The following is a 12,905-nucleotide window of genomic DNA, read 5'->3' as shown; positions in this document are numbered from 1 at the left end:
GTTTTTAGTGAAAAGGGGCAGCTCAGAATAGACTTTGGCCATCCAGAGACGGAAGGGGGACTTACTTATGGAAACCCACTCAAGAGTCCTGCAGAAGGTGGTGGGCGGCTACGGACCCTCCCACCTGCCTGAAGTCAGAGAAGGTGACCTTGACTTCAGACGCCTTGCAAGAGATTTGCCTAAAGAGCAAAATTAGCTGAAAATTGAGTGAATTGGCTCAGTGCAGAGAGAAAGCGGATGAGATAGGGAAGGACTGACTTCTTTTTATTTAAACTGATAAAATCAATTGATTGCTTTTTGCACTATTATTACACACACTTTCCGGGTTTATATTGAATACCACATTCTCTTTTTCAATCCAGTGCCTCGAAGCCTAAATGACATTCCTTAGCCGGGGCCCTGACCCACAGTCACAAATTCCCAATTTACAAGCTGACTTGGGCCCACAGCCCACCTACCTGATGGCTTGTGACAGTTCTTTTAAAATTTGAAATTGTGCCATTTTAGAGCTAGACTCTTTCTGTAGCTGGACTATAAAGATGAAGTTTCTGGAATGTTCTGAAAAATCAGAAACTATAACAATGCTAAGTGAAGGTTCTGACGTGGAAACAATTATCCTGAGCTCAAATGTTAGCTTCCCCTTATCAGTGGGACAAACATCCTCCTCTTGAACACAGTCCCGACCAGGATCTATGTTCTGTCTCACCTAGCTCCCTTTTCCTATTTAAGTTTAGACCTGTCTGACCTCTGTTGCTGTGTGAGTGTGTGACCTCCTCCAAACAAAAAAATATAAAGTCGTAGGTAATAGGGAATAAGAAAAAGGCACAGCCCAGAAAGAAATTGGAGAGTCCCTTTGGGGCTTACATCCGCCCCAATACACAGATGGGATGTCCTAGCACCTCCACGGACTGTGAAATAAACACCCGTGATTGATACTTTTGGCTCGATCTTTGGGAGGGGCAATGGAATGATCTTCTACTTCCAAGGGCATGAATCTGGGGTTCTGGCTTTCTTAGAGAAGGTTTAAACCCTTGAGCCCGGTTTGGCTTTGGCCAGAGAAGTGGAAAGAGGTCTGCAGGGACATTTGTCGTTGTCTCCCCTCTGCCATTCACAGAGTCAGCACAGTTCCCTCAGGTTCTCCTCGTTTCTAGCATGCCATGGACTTCTCTACCCAAGATCGCCTTATTTCTCTAGGTAGGTGTCCACATGGAGTGGGCAGCACAGGATCCTTATTTCAGCTCTGACACATGAATCCGACTAACTTTCATATCTGGCTGTATTCAAAATATCTCATTGCCAGCAGGGAGGGTATAGATCAGCGGCAGAACGCACGCTTAGCATGCACGAGGTCCTGGGTTCAATCCCCAGTACCTCCTCTAAAAATAAATAAATAAATAGACCTAATTATCTCCCCCCGACTCCCCCTCCCCCACAAACTGTCTCATTGCCTCCCTCCCAACTTTGTTTCCCTTAAACTTTGGATTTGAACTAACAGAACATTACAGTTGAGGTCTGATGAGTGCCCTTTCCAGTTTTTTTTTTTTTTTCTCTTTAGTCTTCTCTATGACCTGGCTTTACAAAAAAGCTATTTTACTCTAAGAAATTAGGTTTCTGGTTATCAGGAGCCCTAAATAGACATGAATTACAAGAACGTCCTTTGAAAACCCCATGCAGCATTTGTTTCATTAAATCCCGTGAAGCGACCTTAATTTAGTGGAACACCGGATAGGCTGTTCTTTTAACCTATTATCACTTTGGCCAGGCCCATAAACCATATTCATGGATGATTCCATCAAGAAGGACAACAGTGGGATTAATATTATTTCAGGATACAGTAAATGCCACAATGATGAAGCTGTTTAAGATCCGGTGCTCACGGTGTCACGCTGAATGCATTGACATTTACTCTGCTATCACTTCATTTCCAATATTCCTTCCAAATCAGCCGATGCTAATGCTTCCGCATGTGTGCAGAATACAGTATGGGCGGGGGTGGGGAGCCCAGGAAGGGATCGCACACATCCTTTGCCTTCCTTTTTCCTCTTGGTGTTGAGAACGGGGAACTACACGCGGAGGACATTTGACGATGCAACGTGCCCCAAGATGTTAGTTGTCAGCAGAGGCGCCCAGGAACTCGGCTGTGCCCTGTGGTTCAATCAAAACAGGACATGGGGCCCCTCTTGCCTGTGACTGAGAGTGTGATGTGGACCGGATGGGAACCAAGAAAGCACTGGTTGGCATTGTTAGCAAGACGGTGTGTTGGAATTGAGCCCATCTGTCTATAACAGCGCATCCCGTAGAAGGTCTGGTTTGCGGTATAATCTCTTTGACCCTTAAACCTGATGCCCCTGACAACAGTATGGCCCTAATGATACTGACTATCTGAAAGCTCATGGGTGATTTTTGGGAATCTTGTTTAAAGAAGCAGCAAAGATGTTACAGTACTAACATCCAGTCTCTCGAAGAGTCCCAGCTCTTAATTTTGAAGGCAAGTTTCTCAGGGTTGGAAAGAAATTTGAAGACTGTCCAGTTCACGCTTCTCAAAGTTGCATGTGTCAACAAATAATTCTCATAATCAGAGTCTGAGAGATTCTAATCCAGTAATTCTGGTGTAAGGGCTGAGAATCTGCATAGCATCGAACTCCCAAGCCATGTGGATGCTACTGATCTGTGAATCATACTTTTGAGTAAAGGGTCTAGTCCAACCATCACCTGCATTCTCTTTAGATGAGCATCTAGTGTATGTTTAAACCTCTCTTATTACGAGGCTACTCATATTCTCTTAAGGCAGCCTGTCCCATCTTTGAACAGTTCTGAATATTAGTTTTCATATTAGCCAAGTCCCAGTCCCTGGACTTGTCAGTCATTGGCCCTGACTCTGGTCCTTGGTCCTGCTCAATACATACGTCAAGGCAAGGCAACATCTTTCCTATGGAAAGGAGAGAAACTCTCTAGGTGGGGAGGGTTAGCTGACCCAGGGGTAATCTTTGTCTCCTTGGGGTTCACCATCCCCATTGACTTCATTGCCCTCTGCTGGCCCCTGCAGGCTGGTTCTTGGTTGGGCTTCCACTCTCTGTGCCCCAATTGGATGCTATCTTCCCCTCTTTTGAACTCTCACATCCTTAATATATATTTTGTGCATCATAAAATTCAAGTTGTCCCCCCCAACCAGGTTATAAATCCATGAACACAGAGGCTGTGTCTTAAGCTTCTTCAAATCCTCTACACACAAACTGAGAGCTCAAACCATGTGTATTAAATCCGGTAACACACAGAACCTACTTCGAGGAATTTATGGTGGTAACACAACAAAGCACAAAGACTACAAGGTAGTAAATTGTCACACTAGCTAATAGTACAACAGGTGGGCTCACAGAAAGCAAAAGTTCAGAGTGGACAGGAGCAGTTGCAGAGGGCTTTGTGAGCAAAGGGGAGAGAAGCTGTAAATTTAAATAGTCTGTACAAAGCCTACATTTCAACTAAGGATTCCGGGGCTAGATAGGAAAAGAGCCTAGTAGATGGTATAGGAGTCCACATGGTTTCTTCCAAGGAGGTTGGGAGAGGAAAGAGAGGTATCTTGGGTGGACTCAAGGCAGAAGTCAGCACACTTTTCCGCTAAAGTGCTGAACAGTACATGTTTTAGGATGTGTGGATGATGTGGCAGAGTTGAGTAGTTGCAACAGAGATCACACTGTCCATAAACCCTAATATGTTTACTCCCCAGCCCTTTACCAGAGTGGTGCAGTCCCTGGACAGCCCCAGAGCTGGAGGTGTCTCTGCCTTTCATGAGGGTGACTCTTTATTCTCAAGAACGATATGATGAGTCATCTCTTTCCTCTGCCTCCTGCTCTCGCCTCCTTCTCCCCACTTTGGCTGCACATTTCTCCCCCCACTACCCACTTCCCACTTCCCTTTCTTTCTGTTTTCCTCCTCTTGCCTTTATATCCCTTGGTCACTTACTCCTCTCTTTCTTGATTCTCTTTTTAAAACCATTTATTTTAATTTTGGCACAAACGGTGGTAGGCTGAGACAGGGGGCCTCTGGTTCCCATTCTGTGACGACAGCATCCTCTTTTCACAGTGGCTAAGATGACCCGGGAGGGGAAAGTGGAAAGTAAGGTTCTTTTTGTGGGGAAGCGTGGGGATGGAGGGGAAGGAAGGGGAGGGGGGGATGTCGAATCAGGACGGGGATGAAGAACTTCCTAGCCAACCTGAGTATCGCTAGCAAACAGCCTGGGAGTCAGACTCCCAGACTCCTGGGTCTTTCTTCATCGGATGTAAGATTCTCTGACGAGCCAGCTGGAAGGGCCTGGCTGAAGCTGGGGTAAACCTAGTCCGTGGGCACTCTCATGGCCTTACAAGTGCTCCTCTGAGGTGTCCTCTGGGAAACCCAGCCACACAGATTGCGGTTGAGTTTGCAAGCCACTTGCTCAGGGCAGGTCCTTGAAAAGCGCCGAAGCCCATGCCTCAGACATCCTTCTGATTCATTTTCCATTTCCAGGCGCTTGACAGGACCGAGTTGGAATTCCAGCTCCCTGGTTTCTCTGGAGTCGCCGACAAAAAGCTATTTTCTGTGGGACAGCTTCCGGGAGCCAACGCTGTCGCAGCGCAATCAAACCGGCTGCTTGAATAGAAAGATAAATGAGGTCTATTTTCAGCTGTGCTCTTCAACATGGGCTGAGCCAGGAGGTCGATGGGTTTTTTCGACTCCGGCTTCTCAGCATCAGCCTGCTTTGGAGCCGGCGAGTGGGGTTTCTGGGTACCAACCTGGAACAAGCTGGCCTCCCCTGGGCCCAGCTCTGCCGGTTAATGAATGGATTTGATGGGGCCCCCTCTCCTCCCCCTTCTCTTAAGCCCCCTCCCAAAGCGAGGTGTGTCTCCTCCTGTGCTGCCCTCTGTTTAGGGGAGCGGCTCAGGGCTGAGCCAGTACACAGTCGGGAGCGGGTGTGGCGGACTCACCCCAGCTCCGGACGCCACGCCCCCTTCTCCCACTGGTCCTCTGGGGAGTGGTGCTCAGGTGCGGGAGCCCGCAGGATACAGGGCCCTACGTGTGGGGATGCGCTAGGCTTTGTTTCGTTGTCCGTTTCCTCCTTTTAAGACCAACGAGCCTTTGGAAGCTTTTTACAACATTAACGATTTGGCTGGATTCAACGGTCACCCTGCCTTGGCGGGCTGAGCTGGTGAGGGCAAACACCTGGCTGAAACTGATGAAAGGCAGGAAATTCAGAATCACTTCCCAATACTTTGAGCTCCAGTTTCAGATTCTTTAAGGCCGGCTGACAGAAGGAACAGACCGGAATTCTCAGTTGAGGGCACCGCGCTCAGGGCAGGGTGGGCATGAGGTTGGGTGGGGGGCGCTGGGTGGGGACAAGACCGGACGCCAAAGCCTCTTTTCCTGCGCCAGCTGGCAGGTGCGGGGATGTGGGTCTTGGGTGGAAGCAGTGAGGTTTTCCATGACTCCTTTTCTGATTGGCTGTTAGGTCATTTTTCCCCCCGGGGGACACCTGACAGTCTTTGCTTTCTTTCCGACAAGATCCCTGCCCGTGGAGCCACTGGCCTTGCCCCTGGCTGGCGGTGCAGCCTGATATAAACAAGCAGAGGGGCGCACCTGGTGTCAAACATTATGTTTACTAAACAAACCCGACAAGTTCTCATGGTCGCGTGAGGAAGCCCTGCAGCTCTCAATCCCCCAGAGCTGAGGAGGATCCATTTTATTGAGCTCAGTAATGACAGCCCCGGCTGGAACAGCTGGGGAGTTTGTATTCGCTCTAACAGACTCAGGAGGACAGTTTTTCTTTAGAAAAATTATGTTTTTCATTTAGACCAACAACTGGCTGCCTGTCTCAGCATACCTTCCTATCATCTTAAAAAGCATGGTACAGTCATATAACCCAGATGGTACTTACGGTGGCCAGAGTTAGCAAATAAAAATAGGGGGTGCTTGGTTAAATTCAGGTTTCAGGTAACTTTTCTAGTAATATTTGGGGCAGACTATTACTAAAAAGGTATTTGGTTTTATTTGCAATTCACATTTACCTGAGCATCCTGGATTTTATCTGGCCATACTTGGTACCTTTCCAGACATCCCCCACCCGCATACCTGTGGTGACAGGGAACTCACTATCTTTCAAAACAATCATTCCATCATGAGACAGGTACAATTGCTAGAAAGCTCTTCTGTCCATCAAGATGGCATTCTCTCACATCTGCTCCTCGTGTGAACTTCTGGGGGTCCTTGGAATATGCCTATTCCATCTCTCACGGGACAACCCTCCACATTTTTATTAACAGCCCTGGGACTCCTTGAATCTTCTTTCTCCAGCCTGAATGTCTCCTGTCCTTTCAGTTTTGCCTGGAGTGATGTGGTTTCAGGGCTGCAGACCCACCTGGAAATGTGCTCTGGCTTGTTAAGAGCCTTTGTCATTGGCTGGGATCTGGAGGCCTGAGTAATGACTCCGATCGATGTGGCTTTGTGCTTGTTGTTATGAGCCCATGTCTACTGTGCTGGGGACGTTCTGGCCTCATGAGCCAGGCTTTGGCATGGACCCTTCTCTGTTATCTGTTATCTGTTATCTGTCAGAGAGGAACCCAGGAGCCACTGGAGATGTGAACACTCCCTGCTACGGCTGAACGTTTGTGTCCCCCTCGAAATCCACATGTTGAAACCTAATGTCCAGCGTGATAGTATTTGAAGGTGAGGCCTTTGGGAGGTGATCAGGTTATGAAGGTGGGTCCCTCATGAGTGGGATTAGTGCCCTTAGCAGAGACCCCAGAGAGCTCCTTTGCCCTTTTCACCACGTGAGGACACAAGGAGAAGATGGCCCTCTATGACCCCGAAACAGGCTCTTAACAGACACCAAATCTGCTGGTGCTTTGATCTTGGACTTCCCAGTTTCCAGAACTATGAGACATAAATTTCCATGGTTTACAAGCCACCCTGTCTGTGGTATTTTTGTTACAGCAGCCTAAACAGACTGAGACACTCCTGGACACACCACGTGGGCAGCCCTATTCTACTTTTAGGTGACAGCTGGCAGTCAGGATGGTAGCATCACCAAAAGTCAGGTTCAATCTTGATGAAACAGACTGAGTAACAAGAACACACATTTCTACTTCAGGTCAGACTGAAGTTGTGCATACAGACATCAAACTGGACTCAGAGAGTGACTGCAAACCAATGGTAGGACTTTGGGAAAATCAGTTATCTCTCTGGCTCTCTGCATCTTCATCTGAAAGGCAAGGCTTGTGAGTTAATTCTTCAAGGCAGAAGAATGTCTCACAAAGGCTGTGGTTGTGGCTATGGACATGTGAAGCTGACTGGAATAAAACAGATTAAAAAAAAAAACCAACAAAGAAAAATAGTAATTGTTCTAGAGCTAAATGACTCTGGTTCTCAGCTTTCCTAGGGCAGGAAATGTTTAGAAAATTAAGTGTGGGCTACTCATTAGTGCGTGTGTGGGAGCTCTTTATTACTGGAGAATGACAAAGAAAGTCAGGAATGGAGAAGGGTTTAGAAACATTTAAATCTACTTGACATGGTTGTGCCATCCAAGTGTATGATCAGTGGGTTGTTTCATTGACTGGGGTGTGGACCAGCCTGGGTGCTATTGAACCCGTGGGTGGTGCGTGATATGTGACGTGAGCAGTGTGCCAGACTTGAAGTAGAACCATGTGTTGATCTTTAAAGGATTAGAAATAAAGGAAAAAGTGGGTTCATTACCCAGATAGATCGAGGCAGCGTTTCCTTACTGCTATGCCATTCTTGAGTGATAGGTGTGCGTAGGTATTGTGCCCTTGACCCTTGGGGCATCTAGGGGAGCCCTGGGCCAGTTTGGGACCAGCCGATGGACTGAGTTGCCTCTGGCCATGAGTGATCGGTGTGCTGTACAAATATGATCACTTTCTACGTGTGCTGTCAAGTGAGTGCGGTTGGAAGGTGCTACGTTTTCTCCAAAAAAGCAAATAGACAGAAGAGGGTGGGCTACTTGTTTTTCAGACCACAGCGTCCACATGAACTGGCCCTACCTTGGTGCTTCAAACTGGAACTCTGCTCCCAGGCAAAAATGCCAAACGTCTTCTTCCCCTCATGTCTACTTTCTTTTTAAAGTTAAATTTAGATTTATCGTAGAAATATATGCATGTCCTTTAAAATCAGAGTACTAAAATGTAAAAACCCCAAGTCATCTGTACCTCCCTGACCCCCAAGTCCCGTTTGGGTTCCCCAGAAGCAGCCACTTGCAAGTTGGAGCTTCAGAGTTTGTGGAGAGAGGGTCCTGCAGGGAAATGCCCCGATTTCCCCATGGAATACCAGGAGACACAGTGTTGGAGGCACCAGGGTCCGTCATGCGCCATCGGGGAGGTTGGGTGGAAGCCAGAATGTACAGCAACAGGACCATGTCCCCAAGTCCCCCTCACCAATCCATCACAGCCAGGCTACCTCTCCTTACTGCCTTCCTTCTCACACTACCCTCCCTTCACTCATCCTCCGCAGAAGTCCAGACGTTTAATCTCTGACAAAAAGGAGGGATTCTGAGCTCTGAGATGCTGGGTGCAAGAGAAGGCAGAGGTGAGACTCAGGCTGAAAACTGGAGTCTTCTGTGAATGTCTGTATACTGAGCTGTGCCACCCCTAAGCCCTCCCTCTGACTTGCTATCAGAATTACCAAAGCCAGAGGTGGCGTGGCAAAGTACACAATCAACAGAGCAAAGAGACAACCTACAGAATGGGAGAAAATACTTGCAAACAATCTATCTGGTAAGGGGTTAATAACCAAAATATGTAAGAGACGCGTCCAACTCCATAGTAAAACCAAAAAACAACAAACAAACAAAAACCTCCCCAATCTGATTAAAAAATGGGCAGAGGACTTGAAGACATTTTCCATAGAAGACAGAAATGGCCAACAGGGACATAAAAAGATGCTAAATGTCACTGTCTCTGATGCAATCATCAGAGAAAATACAAATCAAGACCTCAATGAGACATCACCTCACACCTGTTAGGTTGGCTGTTATCAAAAAGACAAGAGACAACAAGTGTTGGTGAGTGTGTGGAGCAAAGGGAATCCTAGGGCATTGCTGGTGGGAATGTACATAGGTGCAGCCACATGGAAAATGGATGGAAGTGCCTCAGAAAATTAAGGATATGAATACCGTATAGTTCAGCAATTCTATTTCTGGGTATTTATCCAAAGGTAATGAAATCACTATTTTGAAGAGGAGATATCTACACTTTTATTTCCATTGCAGTATGATTTACTATTGTCATGGAAACAACCTAAGTGTCCATCAATAGATAAATGGACAATGAAAAAAAAAAATTACACACAGTGGACTATTACTCAGCCAGGAAAAAGAAGGGAAAGCTGTCATTTGTGACAACATGGATGGACCTTGAGGGCATTTTTCTAAGTGAAATATGTTGGAGAAAGAGGATGAATACTGTTTGATCTCACAAGTGGACTATAAAAACATTGAACTCATAGAAACAGAGTGGAATGCAAGTGGGGGAAATGGAGAGATGTTTGTCGAAGGGTACAAACTTCCACTTATAAGGTGAATAAGTTTTGAGATTGAATGCACAACATGGTGACTATAGTTGACAAGACTATTATATACTTGGAAGTTGTTGAGAGAATAAATTTTCAACGTTCTCGCCACACACACACGTGTAATTATGTGAGGTGACAGCTGGGTTAACTAACCTTATGATGGTAATCGCTTTTTAATATATTCGCGTAGCAAAGGTGGAAATCCTTTTAAGGGGGTTGAGGTTTGTGTTTTCCAGTGATCTTGAAATGCCAACGTGTGGCTAGGTTTCTATGGTTGAAACGCAATGCGGGCACTTTTCTTTTGGCAGAAACATTCTAGAGATGATCATTCACTCACTGGGGACCGGAAGAGAAAGTAAATAAGAAAGTCTCCTTGCAGATGAGCATGGCGTTTGTCATTTGGACTCTCTCTCTGCTGATATTCAGACAGCATTCACAGCCACGTGCTGTTACCTGGGTAACTATCCTTGAGTTGGCATTTTAGGACCCAGTAGGGTCCAGAAGAACAATTGCATCCTTTCCTGGGCCTTTGCCAGGTCTGTGAGAGGTGTCTTCCTCTTTTTGATGCAAAAATAGAACTTACAGCCTCCTGGGGCAATGAAGTCTAGTAAATCAGTGGTTATGCCCTGGGCTTTCCCGGTACAGCCAAGGGAGAGCTGAGGCAATTGTCTGAATAATCTGAGCAAAACAACCCACTGTCCTCAATGGATCGCAAAGTCTGGAGTTACCCCAAGAGAACAATACACTGGATCTGCTCAGTCCTTTTTAGGGTCTAGGAAAGGAAAACACGTTTTCTTTGGGGGATACTTCAGATGGACTAAACAAGCTTCTCCAATTGTCCTAGCCTACCTTCCTGGGAGTGGCTCACAGAAGGAACCCCGTGAATGCAATAACAATGGTGGATGTTTACTGGGCTAGTGTATTATGTTCTAGGCGCTGGGCTAAGCATTTCAAATAGATCTCATTTAGATGTCATCACAACAACCCCATTGCCATCCCCACGCAGCAGACATTGGACAGGAGGCCAACAGAGCCTTCAGGAACTTGGATGGAGCGCACAGCTGGAAAGTCACAGGGCTGAGTCAGCCAGTCTGACTCCAAATCCTATCTTGCCCACATGAAACCTCTAGGGGGAATTATGCTACAAGGATACTGAAATGCAGAGACATCGTGATTGGATCAAGGGAACTTTGTCCCTTAGTGGAAGAGGTGGTGTATGCAAAACACCATTAACAAGGGGGTAGGTACAGCTCAGTGATAGTGTGTATGCTTAGCATGCATGAGGTCCTGGGTTCAATCCCCTGTACCTCCTCTAAAAATAAATAAAAAAATAAGCTTAATTACTTCCCCCTCAAAAAAAAAAAAAAAAAAGACCCCAAAAAACAAACCACTAACAAATCAGAACATTTAAGGCAAGAAATGTGCCCCTCTTGGCCTCACACTCCTCAAGGGTAAATGAAGGGGTTGACCTGGGTAGTTTGCAAGCCCATCTCAGGTCTCACGTATGATTTTTAGAGTGGTCTGTGTTTGTGATCTTCAGTATCATTTCACAATTGGAGCTGAGTCAGAGCACTGTTTGAACCCTAGTGTTCTTGTAAAGAGAGGTGAATTAATAGTCAGCATCGGCCAAGTTTTCTTTTGGTGACAAATAGTCTTCCAACCTCAGTGCCCTAAACAACACAGCGGTACATCTCACGTGCTTACATGTCCATTTCAGATGTCCTGGGACTCCGCTGTTCTCTAGAATCCAGAATTATGGGTCAGCTACCATCTCTAACGTGGTGGGTCACTCTGCCAGAGGGAAAGAGACCTCTGGAAGTAATGACACTGGAAATTGAATGCCCTGGCATGGAAAATGACATGTGCCACAGTCTCTCCTAACTCCTTAACCAGAACGAGTCCCATGGGTCCATCCAACCATAGGGGGCTAGAAGGTACAGTCTTACCACGTGCCCCAAGGGCAGACAACTGGGAATATTTGGAGAACAGCATTAATGACCACCTAAAATATGAATGCCACAGTGTCCCTCTAGAATCCTAGATGACCCAGGGAATGTAGCAAAGTCAGGCAGGCAGGGCTGTTAATACTGCATCATGGTCAGAGGAACAGGTTGGACATGAGAGCACTTCCTTTTCAATGAGATGATGGAGACTGGATTGGGGGTGGGCATGGGGGTAAAGAGAGGTCACTCAAAGCCAGGTTTTCTCTAGGGTCACCTTGATCACATTCCTTCCTTTACTGTTTCTCGTAACCCACTAATTAAGATAACTGAAAATGTTGCCATGAACTAAAGTCAGCATCAATTAAAAATCCCATCTATATTTCACGTGAAAACACATGGTCTTCAAACACGTGTGATTTTCATCAGAACTGCTCATCTGTTTGTCATTTAAGGTTCAGGCCTTTTTCCATATTTCTATCAAGTACTGCCTGCTGTAGTTGAAAGCCTGGCAAATAACTGTGCAAAAGAAACTTTCTGAAGTTATAAATAATCAAATGCCCATGGTGGGGTTGACCTCAGACACAATAATACACAGAGTAATGATCAGAGCTCAGGGGGAAAACGGAGCTAAATGATTGCCTTCTTAGGAAGGAGAAGGTTGCAGCTTTGCTGACAATAGTGTGAGTGTCATCTTCCTGACCCGCCTCATCCTCTGGTGGGAGGAGGACAGAGTGGGAACTATGAGGAGAGCTGGAAAAGTAGCTGAAACAAGGTAGGGACAGTGAGGAGCCAGGGGGTGCTTAGCATTTGGCTCTTTAGTGATAAAAATCCCCGATTCATAGTGGTTGCCAATTTCCATGGTGTAAATTCCCTTACTGTGGTTGGATCTCAAGGTCCCAATGTGATGTCATCGGACGTGGATTTGGGAAGAAACATATCATTGGCTCTTGCCAGTCAGCGCCACCCGGGTCCTCCACATCGCTGAGTGGGGAATGGGATGGTTGCCGGTTTCCTGTCTTCTCCCCACCTCTAGTCCCCAAATGTGATGCTAGGAGCTTAGGTGGCATTGATGGTTCAGAGGAAGACAATGGCAAGAGGGAGGCAGTCTAGCACGGAGAAATATTGGTGGCTCCCATATTGTATTTGTTTCATAGGTCTGTGGCAACAAATAACCACAAACTGGGTGGCTTCGAACAACAGAACCATATTTGTTCACAGTTCTGGAGGCCAGAAGTCTGAAATCAAGTTGACAAGGTTGGGTCGGGGACGAAAACTTCTCCCTTCTTCTCTTCTTTGGTTCTTTGGCTGGCCTAATGAAGAAGTTGGCATAAGACAGATTAACAGGAGAAAAGCAAATTTAATTTTGGAGGGCCAGGAATCCCAAATATATGAGATTCTCAGACAGTCAGATAA

Source organism: Camelus bactrianus, chromosome 15, assembly GCF_048773025.1.
Source record: "Camelus bactrianus isolate YW-2024 breed Bactrian camel chromosome 15, ASM4877302v1, whole genome shotgun sequence".
NCBI classification, from domain to species: Eukaryota; Metazoa; Chordata; class Mammalia; order Artiodactyla; family Camelidae; genus Camelus; species Camelus bactrianus.
This window is presented reverse-complemented; position numbering follows the sequence as displayed.